Genomic DNA, 14,426 nt, shown 5'->3' on the forward strand with positions numbered 1-14,426 from the left:
ACCAGCCTGCCAGGCCGAGGTCTGTGGCACTGTGGCAGGGCCTCCAGATCTCCTCAGCGCTCCCAAACCTTGCCTCAGCCCACCATCCACCCAGGGCTGGGCCTTGTCGTCCGGCTGCCATCACCGTTACACTCTGACTGCTCCCTGATTCCTACTGTTTAGTGATGTGGCAAGTGAAAAATACCCCTTTTTTTTTTCCCCCTGACTAATTACACAGGGGCAGCAGTTGGAATGCTTAGCATGGAATGTAATTTTAGGTGAAAATTAATTAACGTGAACAGGCGAGGCACCCCATGGTGTCACTGTTTAGTCAGTTTTCTGTGGAGATTCACACTTTAATTGGAAAAACAATCTTGTTTTGGTGTTCTCAAGACACAATAAAAACAAACGAATTAAAATTAGTAACTGATATGTCACCTTATCATAATTTTCTTTCAGTGAGGAGGTGATTGTTCTGTGCCATACGTTCCCCTACTGTTAGTGAAGGAAAATGAGGAGGAAGAATATATATATTCTTTTATATATATATATATATATATATATATATATATATATATATTAAAAAAAAAAAAAAAAGACTAACAAAACCAGAGTGTGTGTGTGTGGGGGGGGGGGAATCAAACAAATACTATCATTTTCCAGTGCAGACACTGCCAACTCCTGCTTGGAAAAACAGAACCTGAACCTGTTCATCCATGCTTTTTGATGATAGTATATATCAGTCCATAAATATTGAGGAAATCTGGCTCTGCAACATAATTAGAATCACCTGGATGGAAGCAAGAGCTGTCAAGAGCATTTTAAATGCTCCCACTCTGGTGCCGTGTGACAATGTGCTGGTCAAATAGGATGTTTTGAGTCTCTAAATTACTGTGATAAGTGTACTAAAGGAAAGAAACTGCTTTAAAAAAATGAATAAGAGCCATTCTGTGATAAATACAGTGACTGGAACAGACAGAGCAATGAAGCCTGTTCACATGTTAAATGTATTCAGTTATGGTTGATCAGAAAGTACAAAAGAATGATCTCAGTGCAGCTAACAACCGTGGTCAGAGTTAAAATATCTTTGTGGTTTCGAGTAGGTAGGTATTTGATAGGAGTGTTGGAAGAAAATGATGCAGAGGCGTGGTTCTGAAGTTTTAGGAGATCTTTATTTTCCTGTTTGCCATTAAGCTAAGCATGGAGAATTCATGTTCAAGAAGGCAGACCCATAGAAATCCATGCCATCAAAATAGTTGGCTATTGTCTTTACCAGTGTGATATCAACAGCATGTAGGAGCACACATGCTGTCATACTGTGCTTTGGGTTATTTGGCATGTGCTGTAAATGAGCTTTTGGAAAAGAAAGTATTTGTGATTTGGGGAAAGACTGAGAGAAAGACTATCAATGATTTTATTCATTATTGTTTCAGCTAGATTCCTTTCTCCCCTTAATTTCTGCGAGTTGGAAAACTAGTGTTGGTAGCCAGAACCAAACCTCCCCACTCATATGTTTGGCCAAATTTTTTAATGCTGCCAACAGCAGTCTTTTTGTCTTTTCCTTTTGTACAGAAAATGTGAAAGTGTGCTCCTGTGTGTATACATATCTAGAGTGGAGTTGTTGGAGGGTATTACCTTCAGCCACATGCTTGGAGGGTTTCTGAGTTCCTTTGATAATCTGAAAAGTTCCAAAAAATGGGGAAAACAAACAAACAAAAACAAAACAAACAAAAAAAACAAACAACAAAAACAAACAAACACAAAACAGCCTTTTTGTAATCAGTTAATTTAGTAGAGAAATGTCAGTTGACACCAGCTTGGCCTTTACGGTGAGTTAACTGTTGTACATTTGGAGACTAAGTGCCCTCTCTCCAGTCATTTCTGATCCCTTTGTCTTTTCGGAGGTTTTATGAAGTGTGGTGGAGAAGGGCTGAGTTGTCTGCTGTTGTATCTGTTCAAGGTCAGAAGCAAATAAAGCCACCACAGTAGACCACGCTGCTGGTGGGGAGGTGACCTTGCTGTAACAGACTTTGCTGTTCCTTCTCTATCCTTGGATAAATCCACATGTTTGCTCTGCTAATATTGCTGAGGAAGTTCTAGGCTTTTTCTTCCATCTTATCAGCTGCAGCTCTGATCATGGGCTGTTCCATTTGCAAGGATGTTTTCTTGTATATTTTGGTATATTTGCTTGAACATAAAGATGAACAAGCATGTGGAGCCTATTTTCTACAATGCCCAAAAAAATGACATTTCAGGCTGGGTACTCCATAGTTTATTGTTTGAGCCTGTGCTCAAATACCCAGTGATCTTTCTAATTCATAAATAATTTCCTAAATTGTGCTGAGGACATGAGTAAAAAAGAAAAAGAAAGTGTACAAGAATTTGGTTCTTGTTCTGAAAAGTGCACCTTGAGCTAAGCACTCCAGGCCTGTGTCTGCATCCTTAACAATCTCGTTCCTTTCCATTCAGGAAACTTTAGAGTAGGTGCATGGTGTCACCAGTCTGTGACAGAATAATGTGTTCAAATAAGAAAATGTAACAGCATTTCTTGGTTTAAATAATTTTATTGATTTCTTGTTAGAGATACAATTTTGATTTCTCTGTATTGTTTTTAAAGGCAGGTGGTTGTTTGATAAACACTTCCTGAAAATATCCAGCTTCCTGTGACTAAAAGTGCTATGCAGAATTATTGCAAATTAGGCAGGTGACATGCAGGCTTTACTTCGTTTCCTTCTCTCGCTGACTATTATTTCTGTGTATAGATGATGTAGAGCACTGAGACTTCCCTAGGGGTATGAGTTTTCAGACAGAAATGGGAGAGAAAGCATTTTAAAATAAAGTAAATGACTTGGTTATGCCTCCCTAAATCGATAGGGGAGACTCCAAGAAGTTTGTTGTACCTGATTCTTCTTTTTACTTTTACTTGTCTATATTTGAAGCTGATGGTGTTCCTTTAAATCAGCTGTCACTTGTGCTTTCTTGGAACAGACGTGCTTGTCCTCATTTCGACTGTTTGTCCAGGTATTGACTAGGATGAAGAGGATAGGCAGGCAAAAAGAATTGATTTGTAAAACTTTACATTTTTCTTCCAGATAGAGGAGGGACAATTTCAAATTAAAGCAACTTTTCTTCTGCAGAAAGCAGATATATGCTTGTATCACTTCAAATTTGTATTAGACCATATTTTATCATTTAGAAGTGTCATGTTGCTACACTGAATAATGCAACATGGGCTGACCTACTTTAATGTTGAAACACTGATTCACCTGTCAACATTTTAGAGGAAATGGAAATATTTGTTCTTGTCTTCAGATGGAAGTACAAAACAAGAGCAGACGTTTGCAGGCATGAGTAAACCTCAGCAGACCAAGATATGTTTTTACTGGATATTGTAACCTGCTAATTTCATCAGGACTACTCTATACCTAACGATGATGGGTCAGAAACCCGTGATGTTTAACATAAAAATTCATTATGATATTTGCAGATGGCACATTAGTAGTTAATACCTACTGCGTGCATAGCGTGAATGTGTCTGATAACCTATAATAAAGGTTAAGTATTGGATGTACATGTATTGTGAAACTTCTGCCTATAATAGGCAATAAAGTAACAAACAGTTGAACTACTGAACTGAAGGGCAGATCTTTAAGCATTCTATAAAAGGAGACCGCATGTCCAAGCATTTGTTATGTAGGTGTCTTTTAAAATTAAATTTCTGTATTGAAAGAGCTCCCCAAATTTTTATTAGCCATCTGCTTGTAGTAGGTGTGTACTTGTTTTTCTTCCATTTCACTGCAATCGCTACTCTGGCAACAAGAACAAGTTAAAACCATGGCACATCTCCTGAAAGATCCACTTTGGTTGCATATGGGTCTCTCTGTTAAAACACAGGCCAGTTGCTCAAGCCACCTTAAGGGCAAAGCACTCGACATGTGGCTCCAGAAATTAGGCAGGCACATTAACAGTAGCAGTAATTGCCTACTTTATTTGCTGGCTGGAGCACCAACCATGTACATAAACTTGTTGCTAGTGAGCATCTACTGCCACTCCTTTTATAGAAAATGAAATATTTTTTGTTGGTAACTATTTACGTTTACTTTTTCACTTGAGGGTTACAGTAATTAATGATAAACGTTTTCATGTTTACTGCACTGAATTGCATGCCATATGTGTTGGCCTGACCTTTCGATGAACAATGTAGTCGGCCCTGCTTGAAAAATATGGGAAAGGGTGGGTTATGCATAGCTTTTATACAGGCAAAGAAATGTGGAGGAGAGGAACCAACTTGGTTCCTGAGGAGCAGGTTCAGTTCGTGGCACAAAGCTCTTCCAGGAAATGCTTTTGTTCTGTCACATCCCAGCTCTTGGTGAAACCACAGCTGCTTTCTGGCATGCAAGCGAACACTCATCTTGTGGATTTTCTGCTGCTGCTGTCATCTCTTTTGGGCCCTGTATTGTCCATGCTTGGCAGGACGGGGGCTTCTTTCTCCATTCAGCCTCTGACTTGGGCATTCTTCATGGAGTAAGCAATGAGGAGGCTGTCCTGCCCAGGTTGACGTTAATCTTAATGAATGCTTATCTCAAGGCTGTGAACAAGTACAGCTTGGTCCTCAATTCTTACACGTTTGTGTCCAGTTTCTTTTGCTTTTTAGATACTGAAGTACATAGGAGAGTCTGGATGGAAGAAGGAAACTCAGGAGTGATTGTTGCAAAACTCTCTTCTGTTTCAGACCCGTTTATTTTTAGATACTAAAAAAAACTTTTGAGATTTTTCTATCGCTCATCTCAGCTGCTCACCACCCAGTTAATTATTACCCATCTAAAATTCTGTGTAGCTCAAATAATTATGTTGTTATCCCCTGCCTTTCCCTCTTTCTTTTTCTTTTTCTCTAACATTTAAAACATTTATATTTCTACAGCTTTTAGATACTTAAGTTGTGGTATCGAGCATGTATTCTGAATTATCTGTCAGAATTAATGAACAAGTTTACCCACAAGTGTGTCATTTTTCACTGTGTACAAAATAAGCAGGAAGGGCATAATTTAGTAGCTACAGGCTGCTGTAGGTATAACATTGTTTTGATGTATGGCACAGCCTCCTTAATAAGATCATTGAGGGAGTATTTTGCATGTGGTAGGTGCGTAATATGCAGATGATATTTGTAGCTGACAGCAACCATCACACTGATTCATACAACATTGGTGCTGTAAATTTTTCCTGGGCAGCAGGCACATCAGCAGTATCTCTCGCATGTCTGAAGTTTATATTGCATGCGGTCTCTCCTGTATTCAAGCAGTACCGTGATCTGATCTCTTTTGCCCTTTGTAAGAGCTATTTTAATGTAGTTTTCTTCACTTCTGTATGGTGATGATGAGGAAAATGTATTCCTTCCTAGCAAGTAAAAGAATTGGATGGAGAAGACTTATGCCAAAGATGACACACGGTCAGTCTTACTGATGTGAACTTGCAAATCTGTTCCTGGTACACAGTTTAGATTGGGCTTGGGCTGGGCAAATGTCGCTGTCACTGTGTCCACAGCAGTAACACATGCTGATACAGTACAAGCAGCAAAGGGACCCAGATCTTCAGCAGGTGTGGTAGCTAAGCTTTGGCTTTGGGACCACATACCCTGCCTCACTGGTAATTTGATTCCTAAATTTCTTTCTCTGTGTGTTGTGCTTTGGAGATGGTACCTGTATAAGAGTAGCCTTGGGCAGTTTCCTTTGCATGTGGCCATTGGTCTCTGCCTTCAGCTGTGACCCAGGGACAGTTTTGAATGCTTTTCTCTATTTCAGAGCAAAATCAAACAAGCTGACCAAAACTAGTACTCAGTGACCTTTTAAACTATCAGATGGACTCCACACTGAAATGAACTGAAGTGCCCCATCATTTTAATCTTTGCTTAGGACAAGCTCTAAGCAGTCAGACCCTAGCTTCTGCTGCACCAGCACTGAGAAAGAGCTTTGGGAAATGGTCAGAGACTCAAATAGGACCCAGGAGGTCGCAGTGTGGATGGGAGGTGCCTTAGGGCTCAGCTTTGGTTAAAGTTTAGATTTAATGATGTGTGACTTTCCCCCTAACATGTGAGAAGCCAGGAACTGAGTTTTGATGTTCAGTTTAAATGCAGTGTTCCTAACACTGTTACTGATAGTCTAGCTCAGACAGCTGGACACTTAAGCAAGGATTTAAACAAAAGAACTGGCACAAAATGATGCAGTCTGCAGGTGATGAGCTGAAATCAACATGTAGAACCCTGATTTTTCATCTAACCTTCGGTGCTTTTAGAAAATCAGCCTTTTTAAGGAGGTGCAAATTAAGCATTTGGCAGCTCTCACTATTATTATAAAAAATCTTGGTATCAAGCTTCATGGAGCTCAAGCTACTGATCTAGTACCACACTTAGTTCAGACCAATTTGAATTGGAATAATGTCTTGCCACAGTATTGTTATGGGGTTTCAGGTTTTGCATTAACCACCTGTATAGTTTTCTTTAAGTTTTCTTATACAAGATGCATTTGGACAGAACTGTGATGTAGATCTGAACAAAAAATGAAGTTTCTTTTTGCTGTGAGACAAAAATATTTTGGTCAGCTTTTCATATGTATTATGTAATCAGAGGAACATCAAAACAGAGTAATAGAGATTTGCTTTGTAAAACAGTTACATGTGTCTCCTATAAGGTCCTGTGAATTTCATTTCATTGGGTTGGGAGGGAATTCCAAGTTGGCTCTGCAATCTCATAGCCTTCAAACCAAGATGAGAACCGTTGGATTTTGCTCACTGTTGTAGTTGTTGCCTCCAAAAAAAATCTTTTTTTTTTTTTCATTTGTTTGCTAGTAGTGGTATTTTTTTTCAGTCAGGTTGATAAATGATCTTTGGTATGAATGCATACCTGAGATACTCCTGTTGAATTAGTAGGTTTGCAAGCAGGAAAAATAAACATGCCTCTCTAATTAAGCACTGGCAATATTTCCACTTAAATGAATTTGAGAGCTCCTTTAAACAGAATGCATTTTAAGCCTAATGATAAATAGCAAGGTACAGTTTCTAAATTTGTTAGAGTGCTGTTTTGTCCAGTCCCTTCTCTTAGGGGTCCGGCAGAACACTTTGTTTCTCTGAAAGCAAGCTCTAGGTTTAATGTTTTCTTTAATAGACTGCCCCACTCTTGCAGCTTTTTTGTGTCTAATGAAATATAACTAAGTAGTAAAACTGATTAAGTTGAGAATAGCAGTTTTTGTAGTGAGGTGAGGAAGGAGCATAAAAATGATTTGGGACCATGATGCTGATTAGATTTTAAAGGCAAAATCTAACTAATGAGATCTGCCAATTTGATAAGTTATATTTGGATGTAATTTTAATGAAGACAAGCCCTTTTTTGAGCTAAAGGAATGCTAGGTTAATAGTGTTAATACTAAGTTATTTTCATGATTTTGTTTACCTTGGAGTATATTAGTTACAGAGATGACACCTGCATATTTTTTAGACTGGTCATATCTCATCCAGCAATTAAATTATGGCCCCAGGAAGCTGAGTGATAGAACACTTATTAACTTCAGAGAAGTTAGGATTTTGCCCTGAAGCTTAATATTAATATGTGATATGTTATTGGGCAGTATATATAAAATGAAGGTAATACAATGAAGAAAGGACTTGAGAGATGTTAAAAAGAAACCTGGAAACAGAAAAGTGAACTTCTTTCCTGACACAGCAAAAGAAAGCTGAACATTCACCCTCAGGTGGAGGGTATTTTCCATCTTTCTTCTTAGTTTTATTTCTTGTATTTTCGTGTGCTTTATCAAGCACATATGTGATTGAACAGTCAGGGTAGCCTGACACTTGCCCTGCTTGGGGAATTCACTGGTGGAAGGCAATTACCAGGCTACCCATGAACCAGCTGACTAACTTGCAGCTCCTGAATGTTTGCTTTACAAGGAGGTGAGGGGCATCGATCCCGTGTAAGCCATGTTTTCTTCAAAAACTCTCTTCATATTCATCTTCTTTATGCACTCGGAGTGAAGAGCTGCCGATGTAATCGGGTGCTGAAGATTTACCAGATCTCTTTGGCTCATGATCAGTTTCTGAAGGCCAGGAGGGTCCAGCCAGGGTTGTGCTTTGATACAGGCCCCATCAGAGATAACTGATGCATATTTTCATTTTCATGGGCGGTGAATGGAAAATTTCAGAAGAGCAGACACTAATCTATTTATCATTTTGACTTTCTTAGGCTGTTTTGTCTGCTGAACTTCTTTATTCCTTCTCCTTCCTAGAGAATGAAGTGGGAATATCCTTGGGTAATGCCAGATGGGACTTGTGTGTGTGTACCTCTGTTTCTTCTTGGTTTGTCAGGTCCCCATCAGCTGTAAGGCTGCTGAAATTTCTACATGAGTCCCCTTATACCAAAGCATCCAGCCTGTGACTGCGCTTTGTCCTTTGAACTGAGACTTGCAGAAGTAAAATAAAATGAAAATAAAAGCATGAAGCCAATAGTATCAGATTTGCTCTAGAGAGCAAACACGTCTCCCAGAATAGGACCCCATTTCCCTGAATATTACAGAGCACATACAGTCAGGAAGAAACATCTAACCAACCAGGGCAATATCATGACAGTTGGCTCCTAAGACTTTTTCAGACCTTTATGTAGATATAACTACAAACAAGATGACTTGGCTGCAGAGTCAAAATGCCTCTTTTAAACAACTGAGATGTGATATATGGCAGGCCTCCTGCGCGGAGGACAGCGATGTGTGTGGCAGCTCTTTGCTCATCCTGTAACTCAGTAACTCGGAACGACGACTCTTCAACTCAGATTTTTCTCCCTCAAAAATGTTAAACAAACTTGTTCATGGTATATACTGGAAAAACATGAAAGTTAATGCAAAAATAAGACACCTGACATAGTAAACTACCAGGGTTATAAGTGAAGACTTGTTAGTTTAAAGCTAGCAGTTTAAAAGGGCAATTATTTATGGTGTGGACTTCAGGTTAAATACTTTACCATACTGTGGGCTAGTGAAGCATTTGGGAATACATTTTCCATTTCCAGACTCAGAAGTTACGGACAAGTCCTCCTGTGGGTCACTTGTGGACACAAAGCTGGCTATCTTCTCTCGATGATGTAAACCTACATTTGCATCTGAAAAAAAAAAAAAACATTCACAACAGTGGTAGCTAAATTATCCCACTGAAGTGTTTTGAAAGGTATTTGAGCTTTGAATGGTAAATACTTAATGGGAAAACACTTATTTTCTGTAGAAAATAACTGCTTTTCATCACTTGCAAGAAGTTTTCGACCATTGGGATTTCAAGTTGGTCACTTTGCTGGTCTGTTTCAATGAAAACATGATTTTCTGGAAAGAGAACAGTAGTACCAAACAACTATTTTCTGATGGTTTTTAGGTTATTTTTCCTAATAAGAGATTATCAAACTTCAAAATAATCTTGTGACTAGCCTTTTAATACACAGAGAGGATTTCTTGATGTATGAACATATCTTGTCTTGAGTTGGAACCAGGAACTAGGTTTCTTAATTACAGCCCAGGGCAGGATGTCTAACAGATAAAGTAATATTCAATATATCTGGGCACTACGTTCCTACCACAGATCCATGAATTGCTGCCAGTTCACCCAGGGGGATTGCATGATACCAGATCATTTCTAGTTTGTATGTTCAAGTCTGTTGGGTAAAGAAAAGACTTAGTATAATAAAATAAGTTATTAATAACTTATTATTTTTTAATGAGGATACTGGCACAATGGACAGTCTTGAAATACAGGGGACAAATACTGATAAAATCTCATACCGTGGTACAAATTGTACAGGTGGAAGGGTAAGGAAAATCCAGAGGCAAAGCAGCTAACGTATTTCTTGATTATTTCTTCTTCATCTTTACACAGCAAAACCTGAATTTGATCTTCTGCCTTCATAAAAAGATATTTTTACCTCCTGACTGAGGACAAAATGATGAAATCAAGTTGTGTAATTATGTCTATGAAAAGTTATAAAACTGCACCTGTGATTATACAATGTTGTGTTTAGTGTAAGGTACCACTTTAATCAATGGTAATCAATTCTTAATAAATTTACAAAATTTGTTATTATAGGCTCTCTAAGTCTCAGTCTTCTATTTATGATCACAGCTGTTCACACACAAAATTTCTGATGGACGATAGAAAAAAAGTGTGTTAGTCAACTTTTTGGGGGTAAAGTTAAGCTGTTCTTGGATTGTGTCTCCTCCCACGTGAATTGTGAAAATGCTTCATAATGGGGGCAAAAAGGTTTCTCTTAATAGGAGCAAAAATGCTTCAAATTTTATTTTGAATGGATTTTTTAAAACATGTTTATAACAACAATCGCTCCTTTATTGTATTTATGGAGAAATAATGGCCATCTCAGCAGTGATCCATTTAATTTCTTACATTTCTATGTTGTTTTTGAAATTATAACTAGACTAATTTAAAAGTGATTATAGAATAGCAAAGGACCTCTGAACATGGTGGGATCTTGTTATTTTCAAATCTGATGAAAAATTCAAGGATTTTTTTAATGAAATTGAACTTTGTCAGGCTTGATTTGAAAGGAACTATTGTAAAAATCTGATAAAAAATTGTAAAATAGCTAGAGAGTAGCTGAGTTGGGATAATCTTAGCTATGTGATTAAACAGAAATATGAAATAGAAGGAGGACTGAAAGGTCAATTGTAGAGAGAAATTACTATCTCCACTAGCTGTTTCATGTCTTATAGTTTGTTGCTCAGATTAAAATGATGTATATTCTATGTATGTCTGACTTGACCTCTAGGAAATTGCCTTGGAAATAGAGCTGAGTGAAAAAATTGATTAGGGGGTGGGGTGGGTGGTTAAATGGAAGTGTTTGGATGTTTGGAACAGAAAAATTTAACAAATAATCTATAACGTATCACTTCAGATTTATGGAATTTGACCTAGAAATAATTTTATTTATTTATTTATTTATTTGACCTTTTCCAATATTTCTTAAGTGAAATTCTATTTCAGGCTAAAATTCAAAAATGCTTTCTGGAAATAGCTTAAGCAAAATACTATGATAGTTTTGAAGAGAGGCCTTTCATTTAAAAAATATCAAGTTGTTCTTTTGCCACCCCTGTTCCAGCTTTTTCTGAGAGAAAACGCTGACAGATTTCCTTGGCTGGAGCAAAAGCAATTTACATTTTTGTGTTTTCTGGACCTCTTAGAAGCTGCAATGGAAGCAAGAGCATAAGACCTACTCAGACATGAGTAAGGTTATGGTTGCGAAGGCAATTGTGAGTGTAGGGGTCTTTCAGTCTTTGCTTTCTTTTAGCATCTCCAGTATTGTCTAGTCTTGCAAGACTCAACAGGGAACAGTCTTGATAGATGACCCAGAGCTTTTTTTGTATGGTTTCATGAAAGTGTATCCAGGAAAGGGCAATCTATATTAGGCAGTCACCCAAATGTTATTTCTGTGAATGAAATTTTTTTATTGTTCAATGGCAAGAAGACAAGTATCATTTGGCCCAACAGACTGTATTTTTTTTGTCTTTGTGGGACTGACTAAAATGAAGGGGAGGAAAAGCCAGTCCATACACTGGATGTATTCCACTGGTTGCCAGCAAAGCATATGCTGCAACTTGGCATCTTAGTGAAAGCTGTGTTACCTTTTGCATGCCAAATAAACTTATCTAAGTTAAGATGGCAAAAATATACATTTCTCACATTGTTTATTGAATTCATTTTCCCTATATATTGTCTCTATGTATGCTTTCTGATGTAGATGGACCTACATTTTATTCATTTTATTTTCCCACTAAAGTGGGATGCTGAAATAAAGTAATGCATTTGGAATCTTTATCTAGGCATTTTTTTTCCCTGACCCTTAGCTCTGCTGGTTGTTAGATGGAATAATGAGTGTTCCGTCTGCTTGAAATCAGTGCCTGCTTTAAGACAGTAATTCTTTGCAATGTTTTGCAGCTGTCCTGAGTATATTTATATTCACAGCATGAAAAATACAGTATTTTAATGCGTGTGGAAACAAAACAAAAACACAGAAAGTCAAAAAATTGTACAAAGTTGGAAAACTGAATCTTGTTTACATTTGAAGGTAGAAGGGAATTGCAAAGTGGCCTGATCCTAGACAAGCAGTTTGTGTTAATGACTACCTTCAACCATTTTAAAATATTTCGCAGCCTAGTTAATCTGTGCTATATGAATTTATTAATGCAGGAGAGTCCTTTCTCAGACAAAATTTGTATAAATTGATATTCCTTAGCTCAAGTCCAAATCTGTTAATTAAGAGTCACAGTCCACGTTATGAAGTAGCAGAGAGGGACCTAGACTTTGCAGCTGCACTTGTGCAGATCAGAAGTTATATTAGATTTACCCTGTTAGAACATAGAAGAGAGATGATTTTTTTCCTTGATATTTGCTCAGTGAAAGAAAAAAAAAAATCCACTATAGTCTTTATTTATAGCACCTCATACATTGGTTCTCTATTAAATATTTCTTATATTCCAGTGTTATATATATATGTTATATTCCAGTGTTATTAAAAACAAGTATTTGTAAAAGACAATAAATGCAGAAATGAAAGCTACTGCAGAATCTAGAGGGTCATAAAAATCATTAATTCTCTGATGAGGCAAAGCTGTTTAATGTTGAAGCAGTTACATTAGAAGAGTGACTTGCATTTACTGTTAAAATGGCTTCTTTAAGCATGTCTTCTCAGTTGTGCATTGGAGCTCTATTGCAAGTCCTACATAGTTTTTCAGATCTGAATAAAATTGTATCCATCTGTCTCCTTTCCAGCACCACAGCTCTGTCACACTCTTCAGTGAAGCATGTAGGAGATGGAGAGGCTTCCTTGAGTCTCCAGAAAGGAACTGACATGTGGAACTAATAATCAGGTGAGTTTAAAAGGCATGTCTGCAGCAACATTTTGCTATGAATCTGGTTGTCAGAGGTATGGTATCAGATTAAAGTCTGGGAAAAATATGGGTAATGACTAATAAAAAAAAAATAAATAAACCAGTGAATTATTAGAGAGAAGCATTTCATAAATATTTTATTCCTTGTAGGCTGATTTATATAGAACTTAAAATTTCCTTGCATTTATTTAAAGTTCTACTCTAAATAACACTTAATATGCAGATTATTTGTATGCATGCAGCTCGTTATGAGCAAAGACTCTGCTCAGAATTTGTTGAGTGAACTGGATTGGTCTTGTAGGTCAACAAGTTTGTCTACTTTTTTTTTCTAGAAATGGATGTTGCTTTCAGAATCAAGTTTAAAATATAAACAAAATTATTAGTTGAAGATTCACTTTCCAAGTATGCATACAAAATAGTCAAACAGAAAAAAAAAATCAGGAATTTAACTGAATGTTCACAGAAAGATTTCTTTCTGTACACCGGTTGGAAAAGTTTGCTTAATTGTGGATAAAGTATACATATTTTAAGTTCATTCTAAATTCCAAATACTGTTTTTTTTTTCCAACAATGAAGTTACATCAAAGGGATTGTTTTCTGACCTGAAGTTAGTCAGTTCTACAGCCATTTTTCCAGCCATTTTAGCAATAATATATGCACATTTAGCATTGTCTATTGCTGCTCAAGAGTGCATTCTTTGCATGTAGATATTCTTTATCCTTTATGACTGTCCATCTGTCCATCCTTGCAAACAGTGGGGACTGGGGACAACCCTCTTTCCTGAGAATTGTAGTTTGTGCTTGGTGAAGGGTCTGCTGTTTCCATTGTACAAGGTACAAGAAAAACTGAAAAGTTACATAATACCTTCCCCGAAAAGTTCATGAGGGCCAACGAATATTTGGGTGAGTTGTTACAGCTGTCTTTTTCTGCAAATTAAACTAGTAATGAAGACTGTTTGCCAATTCTGAGAGTTTATTCTTGGTTAACAGGAATATTTGGGGCCTTCGTCATACCTAGTTTGTGAAAAACAGGTTGGGACATTGTTTCAATTTTATTTAAAAATTGCAAGGTTTAGACGAAACAAGATTTTACGGAAAAAAATAAATGAAGCGGTAAAATAAATGAACAAACAAATTGAGCTAGTGCTGAGGAGAACCGTGTTTTTTTCACCTCTGGATTTAAATTTTGAAAGTGAAGGAGTTTGCTTCAGGGCAAAATTAATTCCTGTCATTTCTGTAACTTCTTCAAGAGTTGTTATATTGTTGGAATAACAGTCCTCAAATTACAGGGAGTCTTTCATTCAGTAAAAGGCATTAACTTATGGTAAAACTGCAGATAATTCTGCTCCATATTGACTTCAGTGTTCTTTATCTCTGCACAGCTCATCTTTGCTTTCTTTAGTTTCATTATCTATACTGTCATTGTTCGATGTGTACGTACAGGGGTGGATTTTTGAGGGACAGAGTGAAAGCAATTAAAGAGCCTCTCATTCACTGGTTAGATGGTAGATACTGAAGCCATATATAA

At 37.2% G+C, this 14,426-nt stretch overlaps 1 long non-coding RNA gene across 1 annotated transcript in view; it reads left to right on the top strand.

Moving 5' to 3' along the window:
* The window catches only part of LOC121077338, an 86,525-nt gene that overhangs the window by 19,803 nt on the left and 52,296 nt on the right, over positions 1-14,426 (top strand). The window contains exon 2 of the long non-coding RNA XR_005823987.1: positions 12,781-12,878. This is a non-coding gene — a long non-coding RNA (uncharacterized LOC121077338). The remainder of the gene's footprint in view (positions 1-12,780; positions 12,879-14,426) is intronic.

Source organism: Cygnus olor, chromosome 13 (assembly GCF_009769625.2).
Source record: "Cygnus olor isolate bCygOlo1 chromosome 13, bCygOlo1.pri.v2, whole genome shotgun sequence".
NCBI lineage: Eukaryota > Metazoa > Chordata > Aves > Anseriformes > Anatidae > Cygnus > Cygnus olor.